This window comes from Ursus americanus, chromosome X, assembly GCF_024610735.1.
Source record: "Ursus americanus isolate L20-20 chromosome X, mUrsAme1.1.p, whole genome shotgun sequence".
In the NCBI taxonomy this organism is placed as follows: domain Eukaryota; kingdom Metazoa; phylum Chordata; class Mammalia; order Carnivora; family Ursidae; genus Ursus; species Ursus americanus.
In genome coordinates, this window is record NC_142164.1 from 120,043,431 (window position 1) to 120,056,902 (window position 13,472).

General features: G+C 40.5%; 1 long non-coding RNA gene across 1 annotated transcript in view; it reads left to right on the forward strand.

Annotated features, from left to right (window-relative positions):
• The window catches only part of LOC123802725 (uncharacterized), a 697,769-nt gene that overhangs the window by 441,198 nt on the left and 243,099 nt on the right, over nt 1-13,472 (forward strand). The window contains exon 4 of the long non-coding RNA XR_006782624.2: nt 5,896-6,124. This is a non-coding gene — a long non-coding RNA (uncharacterized LOC123802725). The remainder of the gene's footprint in view (nt 1-5,895; nt 6,125-13,472) is intronic.

The following is a 13,472-nucleotide window of genomic DNA, read 5'->3' on the forward strand; positions in this document are numbered from 1 at the left end:
AGGTGAAAAGTCAGACTGGTTGTCTTACAGAGAAATCATTTCAATCTACCCAAGATGAGAACCATGTAGACGCAGGTGTGTGCTCTTGGTTCAGACTTCCCTCCTTCGGTACGATGTCAGTTGCGAGCATTTGTAGCAGGTGCATTCCTGTGGCGCGTTAGATGTCATCCAACAATATATCCAAGAGCACAAAGTGGTTACCTGAAGATTTATCTGTAATTCAGTTACATGGACAGAAGTTGACACCATTTGTTCACTGTGTATGTCTACCTCAAAGGAAAATGTGTTCACCAAACATTATTAATATGTCTGTGAAAACCATCTATTGGGGGTGCCTGGCTGGCTCATTCGGTAGAACATGAGACTCTTGATCCCGGGTGGTGAGTTTGAGCCCCACCCACGCTGGGCATGAAGATTACTTAAAAAGAAAAGGAAAGGAAAAAATCTGTTACTGTATTAGTTGACACTTGAATCAAAGAAGCAGAAATAAACTAATAAATTCATTGCAGGGTCCTTTGCACTTGTCCTTAGTTAGTCACCCAGACTTTCCTATCGTTCGGGTGCAAACCAGAGAATCATGGGTTCATCTTGTCCTTTCTCCACGCCATAAATCAAGGCTTGTTTCTGTCTCCTGGGGCCTGGATTCCTTTTAATAGCACCGATAATGAGAAACCAAGATTTGGGTACTAACTGTTGATTTCTGCTCTACAGTCATTTCTACCAACTCTTTCCATTGTACTGAGTTATGATATAGTCTTTTTTACAAATTAGGACTTTGTATCAACATTTTTCCTTGAAATTTACCATGACAATATTTTTAAACGAACATTATTATGTATTTTCTTTTCTCTTACACTGAAATCCTTGGTTCTTAATGACATCATTATATCAGTTTGTGTTGTCACCAACATAGCATTGTTTTCTCAATTTGATACAACGTTAGATTCCTGGTTTTGTCGTTGGGAGTACTAATGTTTGCTTAAAAAGAATAGTACTCTTGGATTTAATTTTATCAACATATAAAATAAAAATAAAAAATAAATATAAATATGAAGTATTTATATGGCCTGAAACTCAAAACCTCAAACAAGCGTTTAGGATTATTTTTCATTTCTTTAAGCCAGATTTTTTTATGAAGAAAAAGGTTTATATTTGTTCTTATATCTGTAATCATAATCTAGATTTTTAATGAAAGGCCTCATTTATTACAAGATTTTGTTTTGCTGAAACACATCATAAAGGATTATTTGGAAGATGGGAACATTGCTATTTCTTGAATAATTCCAGTTTCATTAAAAAGGCATTTGGGAGAAAAATAAGGATTAATTAATGAGTAGAAGTCTGTATTTTCTGCTAACCTTGCAAGTTCTATTTCAGGTATATCTGTGATGTATGTTTTCATGTATATTTATACATATATACATTCTATGCAATTACCAACATTCTTTTTAGTTCTGGGTTTTTTAATATTTTCTGGTACTCATTTCCACAATCATGATTCACAACAGTTCTGTCACCTCAAAATTTTTCCTGTGCTTTTTCATACTCATACTTTCTCCGAGGGGCACCGCGGTGACTTAGTTAGTGAAGCGTCTGGCTTTGGCTCAGGTCATGATCCCAGGGTCCTGGGATCAAGCCCCACATTGGGCTTCCTGCTCAGCAGGGAGTCTGCTTCTCCCTCTGCCTGCCGCTCCGCTCCCCCTGCTTGTGCTCTCTCTCTCAAATAAATAAATAAAATCTATTAAAAAAATTTTTTTTTCTCCCAAACCAGAGCCCCTGGCAGACCCTGGGCTGACCTTTGTTGTTATCGTTTTGCATTTTTCAGAATGTCATATAAAGGGGATCAGACTGCATGCAGACTTGAGACTGTGGCTTCCGTCACTCGGAATAAAGCCCTCATCCCTCTGTGAGGGCTTTTTTTTTTAATTGTTGAATACTATTCCAGTGTATGGATGCACCAAAATTTCTGTCTTTGTTCATGTCTGTGAACATTTGTCCCAGTCTGTACGCTTATGAATAAACATTCACGTACAAGTTTCTTCATGCACATAGGTTTTTCTGCGTCTTGAGGGCGAAGAACTCGGGGTGGGATTATGACTCAGATGCTAAGGATAGGCAAACCTTTATCAGAAACTACCTGACAACAGTTCAGACGGTACCATTGTGCACCCCAGCAGTCACAAAGCAGAGTCCTACCTGTTCTGCACCCACACCAGCCCTGGGCAGGGGCAGCCTGTCTTTGGGGGGTCTTTCTTGTTGCCTGTGATCCTTTGCAACATTATACTATGTGTGTGGGGTACCTCGTCTGATGGTATTTTGATTCCTTACGTACTAGTAATTCTGAGCATCTTTTTACTGCTTATTTGCCACACTCTATCTCCTTTGGTGATGTCTTGATCCAATCTCTTATCCACTTGTAACACATGTGGTGATTTGTTGTCTTTTTGTTGAACATTGAGGGCTCTTAGGCAGTCAAGATTCAAGTCCCTTATCAGATGTTGTGTTCTATAAATATCTTCTCTCAATCTGTGGCTTTTTTTTTTTTTTAACTTTCTGAGCGATATTTCCTTTCCCTTTGTGGATCATCCTTTCTGGGGAGTCCCACCTGGGATATATTTGACTGATAGATTCCTACTTCAAAGACTTAAGCATATCAACTGGCCGGGGAAATGGAGAAGAGGATAATGTCTTAAGAGAGCCTGTAGGAAAGTGTTGACCGCAAACCCACACTCCATTTCCTTTCCTTTCCTTTCTTGTAAACGTGTGAACAGACGGACCTCGTGGTCAATGCACTAATGCCATTTGCTGGTGAAACCTTTCTTATCTGTACAGGGAGGTGGGAAGGTCGTCCCTGTCTGGCTAAGACTGCTTATGGTAAAGACCTAGAATCGGTGGCCTTAGGGGACGTGGATTTAGGAAACATTTCTCACGACGTATGTAACTGTCAGAGTACAGAATGAAGATGTGCCGTGACAGAAATATTCAGTCGAATGAATGGCAGTCCATAAAACCTGGCTGAGTCAGATATAAGAAATGCATTTTAGGCGTGCCTGGCTAGCTCGGCTGGCTGAGCACGAACTGTCGATCTCAGGGTTCTGACTTCAAGCCCCACATGGGGTATAGAACTTACTCTTTTTTAAAAAATGCATTTTAATTCTATTTTTTAAAGATTTTATTTATTTATTTGAGAGGGAGTCCACAAGCAGGGCGAGCAGCAGGCAGACGGAGAGGGAGAAGCAGGCTCACAGCTGAGCAGGGAGCCCGATGGAGGGCTCCATCCCAGGACCCTGGGATCATGCTCTGAGCCGAAGGCAGATGCTTCACTGAGCCACCCAGCGGCCCTAATTCTATTTTTAAGGAGAAAATTTTGGAAACATCTGTTGAGCTTCCGAAAGCATGATAGAATCTCATGCATTAGAAATATGCACATGAAGAAAAATATTTTTGAGAAAGAGCCCCCCCAAGAACACACAAAGAAGTTTTCCCGGTTAGATGCCATTGCCGTAGCTGTCAGTATAACGCTTGCTCTCCTTTGTAGGTGTGGCAAACCCACATGGAGACTACGGCACCCTGTCACCCGTCTGCAAATTCTTCTCTCTTACTCGTTCCCTCTACACCTATACGTATTGATTCATAAACTTAGGACAAATAAAGACCTTGTGAGCTTTGCCTTTAATTGCACATTGATTTTGAAACTGCCCCAGGGTCCATGCATTAATCTAAATTATCTTGCATCATGTTTCCTTGGTGAGGAAATACTTTCCATTATGGCTTATCAACCATGCTGACAAAAACAGAAACAGACATTAACCACACTCATGTCAAGAAATGAGCCCGGTATAAATTATGAATTTGTGAAGTCATTTTTTCAAGGATTAGTAATTATTAGTTATATCCCTACAGTATCTAAAAGGATCTCCCTGTCATCAGTCCCCAGGGTCAGATCTATTGACAGAGACATACACGTACACATATACACACAGGCATACATACAATATATTGTTTATACATAATTATTTTGTATTTTAGTGGTATAACTGTTTTGTTTTCTATTTATATGTAATTCATGCATATAATCATAATTTCATACACATGTGTAAATATGTGTACATATATAGACATATATATATTATATCTAATAAACATCCGTATAAATATGTTTATATAATTATGAATATATATTATTCATGAAAGTTTCTTATAGCTCATTATATTTATATATAGTATATAATTAAAATTCTACAATATGCAATCTATGTTCTATAGATTGTATAATATATAATTATGTGACAAAATATATAATTAAAATGTATATTATGTATATATTGGTAAGTAGCATATATCATAATAAATACATGTATTATATCATATAATGTACACATTCACACATATATATTATGTATTAAACATACACATATAAATATATGTGTAAATATGTTTATGTATAATAAACATAAATATATATGTTTACAATAAGCATATTGAATAAATTATAAGTATATATTTATTAAAATATATATAAGAAACGTATATACATGTTCATACATGTACATATAATTATACATGTGTGTGTATAATTATAGTTATGTGCATAAATTATATTTAAACAATATAATCTATATATAATATGTGGTATATATATTCAAATATATATACCATAATGTATATACTATATATAGTATACACCTAGTCTTATTAAATATATCATATTTCATTATCTTGTATTGTGTGTATTAAATATTAACATTATTATACTAAAGGTCCAGGATCTGAATCCAATTATAGTTATGTATATAAATTATATTTAAACAATATAGTGTAATAGGTATATTATAGTATAAATATTCTATGTACTATAATACATATTATATATATGCTATTATATATAGTATACAGCTATTATATTATTAAATACGTATCACATTCTATTGTATATAAATATAGATATTATATATCATATGTATTAAAGTTCCAGGATCTGACTCCAAATGAGAATGTACATTTTCTGCAAATGAGTGTCACAGACCACTTATGTCAGTTGTACCAGTTTTGCCACATGACTAGAAATAAATTATTTACAGAGTAACATGCTCTTAAAATATCGGGTACCGTATGAGCGGTCTCGAAGTAAGAAGCCAGCATCAGAGACAGTGCAGTAACCTGTGGGAAGGTTAAAAGCCGGGGAATAAAACGTACACCACCCAAACATCTAGCTTGTGTAAAAACCTTGCAAGAGCCGGGTGTGACCGTCCAGAGAAGGACGTGGTTTTGTATTAGGCATTAGGATTGCTGCTAAGATATAAAGAAAAGTGCAGTAACACCTGAGACGAAAGACCTGTTGCAGCTCCTGGGTTAAAGATTATCCTACGAAGGGACGCCTGGGTGGCTCAGTCGTTAAGCATCTGCCTTCGGCTCAGGTCATGATGCCAGGGTCCTGGGATCGAGCCCTGCATTGGCTTCCCTGCTCTGCTGGGAGCCTGCTTCTCCCTCTGACCCTCCCCCTGCTTGTGTTCCCTCTCTCCCTGTCTCTCTGTGTCAAATGAATAAATAAAATATTTTAAAAAGAGAAAAGAAAAAAAAAGAGTAAGGACCTATAAGAAGTGACTGTCTCTCACTGCTCCCGGGGGCAGACCTAAACACCGAAATCCCCAGGACCGGTGCACCACCATCACTGCACGCCCCCAAAGAGTGGGGGATGCGACAATCCCAAGCCTTAGTAAAATATGGATGAGCCCTTCTCTCTCAGGGCCTCGCTTTCATAAACCAAGAGGAAAACTCTGAAGTCATTTGATGAAAACAAAAATCTCGAGCACACTCATCCGTCTCCTGTCCCGCTGTCTGATTTATAACTCTGGAAACCAAAAGGACAACCTTATTTTTCTTCCTACTCCACAGTCTCTTGTGAAGACAAACCTCACCAGTCCTGTCGAAGAATCAAATATTTTGCAAAAAAAAAAAAAACCATCGTGAGCCCCACCATGTAGCATTCTGAGATGTTACGAGTACCATCCCCAACTTCCATTGGCAGAGGGCATATATCCTGTCCTGCTTGGATGTCCACGCCATACCTACTTACTCAACACCGTGTCACGTGGAAAGAAGGCGATTCTTTGCTTCGATGGCTGTAAGTAGCATCACCATCTTTCCATTTAGCACGAAATGGAATTGCGTTTGGGTCCCAATATGTTTCTGCCATGCTTTTCGTGGGGTTGTCTCTTAGCGACGGAGTCTAATTAGGCGTCCAAAACAGAAGGCTTTAAAATATTTGTGATGATACCTGGTAAAAGATACAACCTGCTTTCCTTCCTGGCGGGATAAATGGCGCCCAAATGTGCTTTGCATAACAATTTGCATCCATGGGTAAACTTCCATAATCACAGAGCGTGCCGTAAATTAATACGCCACGCTTTGTCGACATAATTGGTTTGCCATTTTGCAAGGTGGCTCGGGGCTATTAGTTCCCAAATAGCGAAAACATTATTTTTGTACATGATATCCAGTTACGGAACACAAATGTCCCTGCACTTCCCTAGACCTGCTCAGGGTTTAAATGTTTAACTGGCAACCTAGGAAGTGAGGTTTACGTTTCTGTGTGGGTTCCAAATGCTTGCAACGGTGCTTAGACAAGAGTTTATAAAGAAATGGATTACAGGTACACTTCATAATCATGAACCGTTGGATCGGATAAGCTAGGAGCACCTGTAAAGCCCATTCCGGAAAAATGTTACAAAACCAATTATTTTGTTGCATTAGGACCCATTTCCTGCATTAAGTTTGAGTTAATCAAACTAAGATTAGAAATACATCATCTTTGATCTGTTGTATTATGCATATGTACAAAGACTATACTTACAATGCGATAAGAGGTTGAGTCATGAAACTGCCTTTTTTTATAGTCAGAAGTGACATAAGGGGGAATGAACCATGACAGACTATGGACTCTGAGAAACAACCTGAGGGCTTCAGAGGGGAGGGAGGTGGGGGAATGGGATAGGCTGCTGATGGGTATTAAGGAGGGCACGTATTGCATGGTGCACTGGGTGTTATACGCAACTAATGAATCATGGAACTTTACATCAAAAACTAGGGATGTACTGTATGGTGACTAACATAATATAATAAAAACATTATTAAAAAAACAAACAAACAAAAAGAAGGGACAATTCCCTGTATTTCAGCTGGAGAGTTGATACTCAAATAGTTTCAGATTTGTTGGTCCCGGTAAAGGTCTCTTCTCGGTTAGCAGAGAACTTGTGATTGGCATCATAAAATGTGGATCAGGATAATAGGGCATTTTGATTCTGTTTTGCCTTTCCCCTAAAAAGGAAGCAGGAAACTATCGAGAACAGAGATGGTTTACTGCCTTTTGAAAAAATTAAGCCCCATTCTTAGAAACACGCGTGCCGCAATTTAAAAACACTGAATGGACAGAAATATCGGGGTCATTAATGGAAACCGGAAAACTGTGACTTGAGACCCCACATGGTCAACATCTCCACACGTGGCAAAAAAGAAGAAACAACACAATACAATAAAAACGGAATTTTAAAACCATAAATGTTATATAAACTTTACAATTACATAAAATCATACGACATTGTAAATTAACACAACTTAGTGATCAATTATAGGAATTATCCAAATTATAAAATTACAAAAATTGTCCAAAAAGCAATCCGTACCAGCTTTAAGTTACAGAAGAAGAAAGTTCCTAAGGGGAACCTGTTTTTAGTGAGTCGAGAACAATTGATCCCTCTGGTTTCAGTTTGAATTTGGATTGTGAAGAAATGTTATTTGAAAATCAGTTGCGGTCACATATGGCAAAGAAGTATCCGAAACAATACTGCATATAAAAAATAAAATCAGCCTTCTAACTCAGAACATTTATGGTCTTAGATGTCCACATTGAATTTATCGGGGTGGAAAAAAGGAATGCCCTCAATTTAAAAGGGTTTATAGAGGGATGCCTGGGGGGCTCAGTCAGTGAAGCATCTGCCTTCTGCTCAGGTCAGGATTCCAGGGTCTTGGGATCAAGTCCCACATCGGGCTCCCTGCTCAGTGGGGAGCCTGCTTCTGCCTCTCCCTCTGCTGCTCCCCTTGCTTGTGCGTTTTCTCTCAAATAAATAAAATCTTTAAAAAAGGAAAAAGGATTTATAGAGTGTAAACGAACAGTTGTCCTAGCCGTGCTTTGTTTGGGTTGGCTCGTGTCTCGTTTATAAACCTCTTACGGATACAGGTGTGGACCATCCACCGTGGCCGTGTTTGAATTTATAACTACCACTGTTTACCTCCGGTTGTGTTTTTGCTATTTCCTTTAACGTGGCCAAAGGCCAGGGGTGGGATTCAACGCCTGCAGAGAATCACTTTTGAGGTCAAAATACTGGGTGTTCAACTTTCCGAAGTGCATACCAGCTGCATTCACATGAAGTGTTGAACTATTTAAGCTTTAGTCCCCCATCTTTGCAAAATGGGGAAATCACAAACACACCTAACAGGATCCTGGGAAAGTTTAAAAGTCAATTGGGAAGAGGAAGTATCAGCAGGTAGAAGGTTCTCGTTAAATGCTACTGTTTCCCCATGTGTCCGCATCAAAGAAAGAGGTGGGGTGCCTCATGCCATTGGAAACATGTAAACGTCCCAATGGGGAAACCATCAAGGGAACCTGCCTGGCTTTGGGGCAACCCATTGCAGCTTTAAGAAAACAAGCTCACAGAGCTACTTGTCAACGCTACTGGCTGATCCCCAGCCACTTCTTTCCTCTTGAAAAGCAACAGATTGTATATTTCCACTCGGGTGCATTTCCATAATAAAATAAAGACTGAAATTTAGTGATATGGCAAGTGGCATCTTCCTAAGGACTTTGTCTAGCAAAGGGGACATCAAAGTCCTGGTCACATTTGGAACTGGCCAAACTAACTCACATCATCACGGATACCTGAGAGATGACCAAATAACCTCAAAGACCTCTGGCATGTCAACAGGCAAGAATAAGTGAGATAACGCTAAACTAGAAAGCTTCTGAAAGTAGAGGAAACAATCAACAAAACTGAAAGGCAGCCTACGGAGTGGAAGAAAGTATTTGCAAGCCATCTATCTCGTAAGGGGGTAGTATCTAAAATATATAAGGTGGGACGTCTGGGGGGGCTCAGTCAGTTAAGTGTCTGTCTTCGGCTCAGGTCATGATCCCAGGGTCCCAAGATCGAGTCCCGTGTCGGGCTCCCTGCTCAGTGGGGAGTCAGCTTCTCCCTCTCCCTCTGTGCTCTCTCTTGCTTTCTCTCTCTCTCAAATACATAAGTAAAATCTTCAAACAAACAAGCAAAAAAACACATGGTCCTTTAAGCTAGACAAACAACCTCTGGGATTAACATTCCTCATGGCCTCCAAAATTTTAAAACCCACCGTTTGGGTCACGCTAGAGCACTGTTTGCACAAAACACTAACGTAACTATTTTGCTTCCTACGAGCTTCACTCAAGTTATATTTTTTGTGCAATAGCGTGGATTTAAATGTGTACGCATGTGTTTCTAATTTTATCTTCAGTAAAATGTAAACGAATTTTAAACTTGCCCCCAAGTTCCCAAAGCATGAAAACATCACATTTGCGGTAAATAGTGAAAGCTTTGACACGGCCCATCCCGTCCCTATGAAGAACGTTGTAGTTTTTACTTTGTTGACCCTGCTTGATACCATCTCCCTGTGTTTACATATGCTGCGTATCTAGAGCGGTCTCTTACTTCCCTTGAAATGAAAGGTCCCATCCTGCGTGGCTGTAAAGTCATCCTATTTCCTTGGTCCTACGTTCTTCCCAGATGAGTCTTTCCATTTGTCTTCCTGGAGCATGCTGTGGTCTGATTTTAATCATGTGTCCAGAGGCAGGGAGACCCTTTTGAGGAGGGGGGCATGCCGATAATCAGATTTACTTTGCAAAGCCACTGCCTCTACATGTGGTCATGCTTGGGCTATGTGTAAGCAGGATTCGCTCATCCCATGAAAAGCACAGGCAGATCAGCTGGGTATGGGAGCGGAAGGAACCTCAAGTCACCTGAGGCCAATTAAATCCCCTAATCCAGTTCTTTGAGTACCACGGATGGCGTCATATCTGGGCCTCGCTGCCCAGCTCCAAGCGAACCAGCAAAAACAAATGCTTGGGGGCACACTGAGATACTCACAGAGCTCCTCGGGAATGTCCACAAGCGCAGAAAACATAAAACAAATGCTCTGTGTTTGGGTTTTCCAGTGAGAAACAGGAGACGTCAGACTTAGGCCTTCTGAGAAGCACATGCAACTCACAGAGCACAAATCATGGAAGGTCCTGGAAACTGTACTCGTCATTATATTCTCTGGGAACCAGGTAACACAAGAAAGAAATGTTAGCAGCTGCATTGTTTCGAAGAGCTTGAAGGGGAATCAGTCACCCCATTTGCCAACCGTAGCATGGATCCGACCATTGTGTGTTCGTAGAATAATACGGTACAGGGAAATACAAATCAAGACCACCATGAGATCTCATCTTACAGCAGTCCAAATGGCTAAAATTAACAAGTCAGGAAATGACAGATGTTGGTGAGGATGCAAAGAAAGGGGAACCCTCCTACACTGTTGGTGGGAATGCAAACTGGTACAGCCACTCTGGAAAACAGTATGGAGGTTCCTCAAAAAGTTAAAAATTGAGCTACCCTATGATCCAGCCATTGCACTACTGGGTACTTACCCCAAAGATACAGAGGTAGTGAAGAGAAGGGCCTTATGCACCCCAATGGTCATAGCAGCATTGTCCACAATAGCTGAATTGTGGAAGGAGCCGAGACGCCCTTCAACAGATGACTGGATTAAGAAGATGTGGTCCATATACACAATGGAATATTACTCAGCCATCAGAACGATTTCTCAACATTTGCTGCAACATGGACAGGACTGGAGGAGAAAATGCTAAGTGAAATAAGTCAAGCAGAGAAAGACAATTATATGGTTTCACTCATATGTGGAACATAAGGAATAGCAGGGAGGACCATAGGGGAAGGGAGGGAAATCTGAAGGGAGAGAAATTAGAGAGGGAGACGAACCATGAGAGACTATGGACTCGAAGAAACAAACTGAGTGTTGCTGGAGGGGAGCTGGGTAGGGATGGGGTAAGTGGATGATCGACATTAAGGAGGGCACGTGGTGTAATGAGCATGGGGTGTTATACACAACTGGTGAATAAATGAGCACTACATCAAAAACTAATGATGTTGGCTAATTGAATTTAAATTAATAATAATAATAAATAATAATAATAAATGAATCACCAGGGACTTGCAGTAGCTGCATCCATCTCATTATGTGATGTCGTGTGAAAGGGGCCAGAGGTGTGACCCTACCTACACATGCCATGTGCCCGTTCATGTGAAACCCAGAGTTCTCACTCGTAGGCATCAAGGTTCAGAAAAGAGCTAGGAAGCAATTCTTATGGGATTCCAGGTAGAAGTCACCTCCAGGGAAAATGGAGCATGCTCTGGGGAGAACCTGGAGGTCCCGGCAATGCTCCGATTCTTGACGGGGTGAGAGAAAGCCACTCATTTATTGTGCAGCTCTTTTTATGAATGCAAGTCTCATGTCATCAAAAAAGCTTATGAAGAAAGAACAAAAAAGGTCTAAACTGTATATGTAATCTTTATCTTCAAGGAAATGCAGAAAGAACATTTTGTTTTCTGGACTTGGCAGTATGGAAGGAAACAGCCCAGGGGTTTGAAGCAGGGGGTTAAGGGCAAATTGATCACTTCCGTACTCACCACCAGCACCAAGACCCTAGACCCATTCTCTCCCTTGTGGAAAGCTGCGTCACTCCCCACTTCTTGAGGAGGAAGGGTTTGGGTACGGTGGACAATTTGACCAATACCTCAGGGTTAAAACTGCAGGAAAACTCTGATTTCTGCTTATCTTTTCCTATATTTTGTGTACATAATTAATATTGTATATGTGTACTTATCTCTCTGTGATCTACTTATCTTCCCATCCACCCATCCATCCATCCATCCACACATCCATCCATCCATCCATCCGTACATCCATGTATCCATCCACCATCCATCCATCCATCCATCCATCCATCCATCCATCCATCCGTACATCCATGTATCCATCCACCATCCATCCATCCACACATCCATCCATCCATCCATTGATCCACTGATCAAGATTAGATTGATAAATGATACAGAAACAGATAAGTAGGGACATATAGACAGAAGATAGATGATGGACAGACGGATGGATGGGTAGATAGATAGAGTACAAATAAAATATTCTTTTACTTTGCAACTCTTAGCTTTCCGTTGAATCAATTATACTTCTCAATTCGTGGTTGATAACACCATCCTTGATCACTGGGAGCCTCCAGCCCACACACCTTCATTTTGGTTTATTTTTGTCACTTATTTCTGAGACATTCCCTGTCCACACTCTCAAATGCATCCATTGTATTGAATTACACATACACATTTTTTAAATTCCTCCTTGCCTGTATGTACTGCTTGGCCCCTGCCAGAATCCCCATTTCTCCTCCGCCTCTGAGTAGCACCCATACTTCACCCTTCAGCTCTCATGACACCTCACTCAGTCGACTTTTCCGTATCTGTTTCTCCCAGCACTCTTGTGAGCCCTTTATCATTCTCAAGCAATCCACTTTTTATCTCCCTGGGGCCACTGAGATATTAAGTATTTATGTTTTCATTCCCTCATTTAAAGATGTTTTAGGTACGAAGCTTTCTAGGCTCAGGAAAATTTTATAGGAGGCCAGGAAGAAACAAGAAATTGTCAATAAGCCGGATTGTCTGATTTTTGTGTTTTTAAAACCAACAAACAGTTCTGGAAAATTATGTTGGGTGTCTTGGAAGGAGTGATAATTCTGAGGGACGCATAAACTGGGAAGGCAGGAAGGAATTCACTAAACCTGCAGGAGTTTATTTCAGAGACTGGAAGAGAAGTCACAGGTATAGTGTGTTGGGTTTGCAAGCAAGGAGCCTACTTGTGCTTTCATTCCTAAATCCGAAATAGCTGCGTGATTCTCCCTTGGCAAATGTCTCTCTTCGAAACACAGCACGGAAGCACATGAGCTGCTGAACACTGAAGACACATATGGATGAGGAAATGAGCCACAAAGAAGCCCACCCCAGACGTTTGGCACATCCATGGCAACGCGAAATAGATTGAGTCTAATTTTCTCACTGGCTTGTTGAAATGAGCCCTCAGACTCATGATGTCAGTTGACCGGCAGAAACAAAGAAACACAATATTCATCCAGCAGTTTAGATGGGACTAACTTGGATGAGAACGTGTACCTACTGGCATTCATCAGTGTTTTCTGACACCCTCTGAATGCTTATGGATGCCCTCTCTCTTTCCCTTGTCGGTAGGCTTTGTGAGGACAACACTCATCTAAATATCATTGCAGTATTGGCTGCCACAACCTCGACACTAAAGGAGTATTTGTG